We start from the raw sequence: 6000 nt of genomic DNA on the forward strand, positions 1-6000 counted from the left end.
TATCTATACCTCCAATATCATGACCACCACTCTCCCCTACATATAACAAGCTGACCTTGAAAGGAGGCAACTCCATTCTATGAGGGTTCCCTCTCCTGCCCACATCTGAGCTATCGGCAAAGCCATCAGCTCCACTTTCAAAGTATACCTGGAATCCAATCACTCCTCACCGTCCTCCAAGTCACCCCCATGCCTCACCTGGTGGTCTCCTAACTGGTCTCTCCACTTTCACCTCCGTGCTCCTTCAGTTTATAGGCAACAGAACAGCCAGAGTGATTCTGTCAAGCCCCAAGTCAGAGTGTAGCACTCCTTTGCTCAGAACCCTCCCGTCTCATGTAGAGCAAAAGCTAGTATCCTTGCCCTTGACTTGACAGCCCATTGCCTCCCTGACCTCATCGCCTACTGCTCTTGCCCTGGTCACTCTGACCTAGCCACAGGAGTCTCGTTGATGATCTTCATCCATGCTCAACATGCTCCCACCTCAGGGCCTTGGCACTTGCTGGTCCCTCTGCCTGGGACACTCTACAGTAGATATCCCTGGCTCACTCCCTCACCCCTTCAGTCTTTACTCAAATGTCCCCTGACCAATGAATCTCACTGTCCCCTTCTTATGCAAAATTACACCCCCCCATTCTCCCAACCCCTGTTCCCTGCTTTCTTTTTCACTTGATATTCATCACCATCTAGTATTCTATGTGTTTATCAATTTACCTTATTGAGAGCTTGCCATCCCACCTCTTTGTACCAGGAGAGTTTTCAATAAGTAAAGCAGACTTTGAGACTCACAAACTTGAAAAGACACTAACCCCCTTCTAGCTTTAGCGTGGGAACTGTGCCATTGGTAAAGAAAGCCCCTTTCTTTCATTCTTACTGGGCTGGTAAAGCCAGCAGGATAGTCGAGCTGCTGACAAGAAGCTGCTGTTCATCCTTCAAACCGTGACATTCCATCCCATCCCACCCTTCCAACTCCAGAGGTCTCCCTGATTTACTGGGGGAGAGGAAGCCTTCACTCTCTCACTCCCTTCGGGTGGGGGAGTAGAGCTGTTCATTCAGCAAATATTTATCAATTACTGTTTATGCACCAATGAACTACGTGCCAAGAACACAGGAGAATCCGGCATAGCCTTTGCCCAAGTGAAACTCACAGTCCAGAGAGCAGAGAGGGAGAAGTGGCTCTCTCAGCACCCTGATTCAACCTACAGAGTTGTGAGGGGTCCTGACAGGTGTCACATTGCCACCAGCAATTTGTAGGTAATAAACCACTCCCATGTGCAATCATCTCGTTTTTATTTGTAATTGAGAGTGGCTTGAAGGCTGTGCCGATGAGGACACCTTCACACTCTGAGAAAATGAAGTATAAGAAATGAAACATGACCATGGGGATGCCCATAGAATGGGGATGCTATGCTCAAGGTCATTGGGGTGCAGACTGGAAACAGGTTGGGAACCTCTGATGAAAAATTCTTTCCCTCAGATGATAACTTGTTTAATTTTTTTTACTGTTTCTTTTATTTTTGAGAGAGAGAGAGAGAGAGAGAGCAAGCACACAAGCAGGGGAGGGGCAAAGAGAGAGGGAGACACAGAATCCCAAGCAGGCTCCAGGCTCCAAGCTGTCAGCACAGAGCCCAATGTGGGGCTTGAACCCATGAACTGCGAGATCACGACTTGAGCTGAAGCCGGCACTTAACCAACTGGGCCACCCAGGTTCCCCCCTTGCTTAAATTTACAGACAGCAGTGATAATGACAGCTGTTACTGTCACACACTGGTAACAGGTACAAATAATAGGCACATGGATTAATTCAGCTCATTTAATCCTTACTACAATAAGGGGTACAGATATTAATTTTCCTTTCAGTTTTATTGAGCTATAATTGACCTACAGAACCGAATAAGTTTAAGGTGTAAAGCATAATGACTTGACTTACATATAAAGCAAAATGATTACCGTGACAAATTAATATTTATCATCTCTTACAGATGCTTTTTTCTTTGTGATGAGAACGTTCAGGATCTAGCCTCTTATCACTTTTTATTTTTAAGTTTATTTATTTATTTTGAGAGAGAGCAAGCACAAGTTGGGGAGGGGCACAGAGAAGGAGAGAGAGAATCCCAAGCAGGCTCCAGACCCAGCACAGAACTCGATGCGGGGCTCAAACTCACAAACTGTGAGATCATGACCTGAGCCAAAACCAAGAGTCGGACGTTTAACCGACTAAGCCACCCAGGCATCCATCTTTTAAATATACCGTACAGAAGGGGCATCTAAGTGGCTCAGTCGGTTAAACATCCAACTCTTGGTTTCAGCTCAGGTCATGATCTCACGGTTTGTGAGTTCAAGCTCTACATCAGGCTCTGTGCTCTTAGCACAGATCCTGCTTGGGATTCTTCCTCTCCTTCTCTCTCTCTCTCTCTGCCCCTCCCAAGCTCATTCTCTCTCTTTGTCTCTACCTCTCTCTCTCAAAATAAAGTTAAAAAAATACATACACCAGTAAGTATGCAGCAGTAGCTGTAATCATCACATTGTACATCACATCCCCAGTTGTATACATTCCAGTTATCTCAGAACTGAAAGTTTGTGCCTTTTGACCACTTGCCTCCAATTCCCCTTCCCCAACCTTTGGCCTCTAATAACCACAAATCTGATCTCTTTTTCTAGGAGTTTGTTTTTAGATTCCACATATAAGTGAGATCATACAGTAGTTGTCTTTCTCTGACTTATTTCACTTAGCAGAATACCCTCAAGGTCCATCCATGATATAACAAATGGCAGACTCCTTTTTATGGATGAATAGTATTCCAAAGTGTGGATATTATTCAATCCCACTTTTCAGATGCAGAAATTGGCACTGGAGGTTGTACTAAATACATTACCCAAGGTCATTCAGATAGTAACAGGTGAATTTAGACTTCAAACCCAGATTTGTATGATTCTAAATCTTTGCCTAAAATCCTTCTGGCATGTAATGTGGCAAATCAAGTTGGAAGTCTTTGGAATCAAACTTTACTTTGAAGAGAGATTTGATGCATTTATGATAAAGTTCAGCTTGATGCAACCAAGAACCAATTAAGTGAAATAAGGAATATAAAGTGGGCAGCCCAAGTTCTGACCCATAGTAAGAGCTAGATGGTAGGAAATATCACATTTATCACATTATCACATTAGCCCTTTCCTTCCTTCCACTCTCCTTCCTTCCTTCCTTTCATACCTTCCATCTTTTTTTTTTCAACATTTATTTATTTTTGGGACAGAGAGAGACAGAGCACGAACGGGGGAGGGGCAGAGAGAGAGGGAGACACAGAATCGGAAACAGGCTCCAGGCTCTGAGCCATCAGCCCAGAGCCTGACGCGGGGCTCGAACTCACGGGCCGCGAGATCGTGACCTGGCTGAAGTCGGATGCTTAACCGACTGCGCCACCCAGGCGCCCCCCATCTTTTTTTTTTAATTAAACCAGCTACCACCTATTCCTGCTCATGAGTCTTCTAGTTGCCTGGACAGTTCTGCTGAACTAGGCTGGACTCAGCTAAGCTTGCTCGTGAGCCAGCTTGTGAGTCAGCTGGGGGCTGGCTGGTCTAGGATGGCCTTGGTCATGTGTCTAGAGCTTGGCTGGGATTCACTTTGAGGTGACAACCATCAAGCTAGCCTGGGCTTGTTCACACGGTGGCAGTAGTGTTACAAGAGTGTGACTATAAGCAAGCCAGGGCCCTGGAGGCCTAGGCTTATAAGTGGTATTCCATCACTTCTGTTGCGGTATAAGTCATGAGGCCAGCCAGACTCAAGAAGTTAGGGAAACAAATTCGTACCTCTTAATGGGTGGAGCCAAAAAAATCACATTTCCCAGGCTGCCTCACATTGATGGGTAATGTCAGTTCTCCTGGTAGAACAGACCAGCACAGGCAAATGAACCTAGCATGCACACAGGTTCCCATACTCAAGTTCAATCTGACTACCTACTGTTTAATGCCAGTAATTCTTACTTCTTCTTTAATTTAGGTCAGCAACTTTTTTTCCCCTTTAAATTGGAGACCCACTCATATCTTTCTCTGATGGAGTTTCCCTTGATTTGTTAGTCATCATATTAAACTATCTTGGGTCTAACAGCTATGAAGAAGGAAGACATCCAGAGCTCTACCAGATAAGTAGCACTAAAGTCCTTCCCAAGTCAAAAGCCACTACAAGAACTGTGCAGAGCCACATATCACCCAAACCCTATGCCTTTAGACCCACCATGAACCTGGCCCAAATCTACCTCCTGCTAATGGCCCATGGGTACCCTCTTCGTGGGCCCAGCTTCCGATGCCTCCCTCAACCCACCATGAGATTGTGTGCACTCCTTACTTTTGCACATGCTGTTCCTGCTGCCTGAAATAAATGTCCTAACCCCTCTTCTCCACTTGGTGCACTCCCATTAATCCTTTACCACCCAGATTATGTCTCATGTTCATGCATGCTATCATTCAACAAATATGTACTGGCCTGCCAGGCCCAGGATGCATATGGGAATTGAAAACAGGCTCAGCCCCTCCTCCTCATGGAGCATATGGTCACTCTCCTGTGAAGCCACCCAACTTCTAAGTTCCTGCCTCTGCTCTGTTCCCACAGGCGTGTGTGTGTAGGTATGATTGTATATGTAAGTGTGTGTGTATACACACATGTGAATTCACACACACACACGCACATACACACACACACACCTTTTACCCCACAGACTGCACTGGACTCTGATGATTTGTTGTGATTTTTTCTCTTCCATAAGATGGTGAGCTCCTTACAATCAGGGATCACACCTCATTATTCTATCATTATGATTAGATCACCCAGTACTTTCCTTAGTTGAAATTCAAATAAACATTTGTAGAATAGACAAACGAATGCATGTCCGAAGGAAAAGGTGCTCTCAGAGGGTGTTTCATTCCATCCCTTCATTTTGCCAACGAGAAAACTAAAACCCTGGTACACATCACACTACGTGCTGAGACTATACTGCCTTCACACGGGGAGCAACGTGGCTCCCCAACTTCAGCGTCAAAAAGGGAACTGTTTTATATTTTAAACACAATGTATGGTTTTCAGGAAGTTTATATCCCATCCTAGAAAGATTTTAGGTGGGCAAAATACAATGTGCCAAGAGTGATTTCAAAACAAAGAAAAAGTGATTAAGAAATTGGGTTTTCAAGCCAGACAGATTTGGAATAAAATTCTAGCACTGTCTGACCTCGGGCAAGCTTTTTCATCACTCAGTCTCACCTTCCTCACTGTAGAATAAAGCTGCCCATCAGTACCTGCCCAGGACATGTTGGGAAGATTTTATGATTTTAAAAGCACAGGACTTAATCCTCATAAAACACGCAACATGTGAGAGTTATTTTTTTTAAAGAGAGAAGGAGAGGGCATGCATTAGTGGGGGAGGGGCAGAGAGTGAGGGTGAGAGACTCCCAAGGAGGCTGCATGCTATCAGCACACAGCCATACACAGGGCTCGATCCTACCAATTGTGAGATCATGCCCTGAGCAGAAATCAAGAGTCAGATACTTAATCCACACAACCACCCAGGCTCCCCTGAAAGCTATTATATTTTTTATCATTGATTTGCAATTAGTTTAAGCTCAACGTATAGAGGTTCAAGTATAACCACAATTCTATTCAAGGGGTCTCCACAATGGCTGCTCTCTTAAATTGGTTACAGCAAACTTCTCTAAAGTTACAGAAATCTTGGGTGCCTTCTCACAGAAGTTTCAGCTGCAGTAATGCTTTGTGCCACAGGATTTACCTACAGGAATTAAAGCATCAGCAGGGTCCTGAGCACAAGAGAATGAACACATTCTGGCATATGATGGCGAGTCTGATACCGCAACGAGAGTGATTCAGATGCTGTTGCTAGACTAGTAGAACCTGGTTTTAATGGCCAGAAGATGTTCATTTCCTGAGGCTTGGTTAGTATACTCAACAGTCCTTTTTTCCATGTGTAAAAATGGAAATGTAAAGGTTAGAACACTATG

This window comes from Prionailurus bengalensis, chromosome A2 (assembly GCF_016509475.1).
Source record: "Prionailurus bengalensis isolate Pbe53 chromosome A2, Fcat_Pben_1.1_paternal_pri, whole genome shotgun sequence".
Taxonomy (NCBI): domain Eukaryota; kingdom Metazoa; phylum Chordata; class Mammalia; order Carnivora; family Felidae; genus Prionailurus; species Prionailurus bengalensis.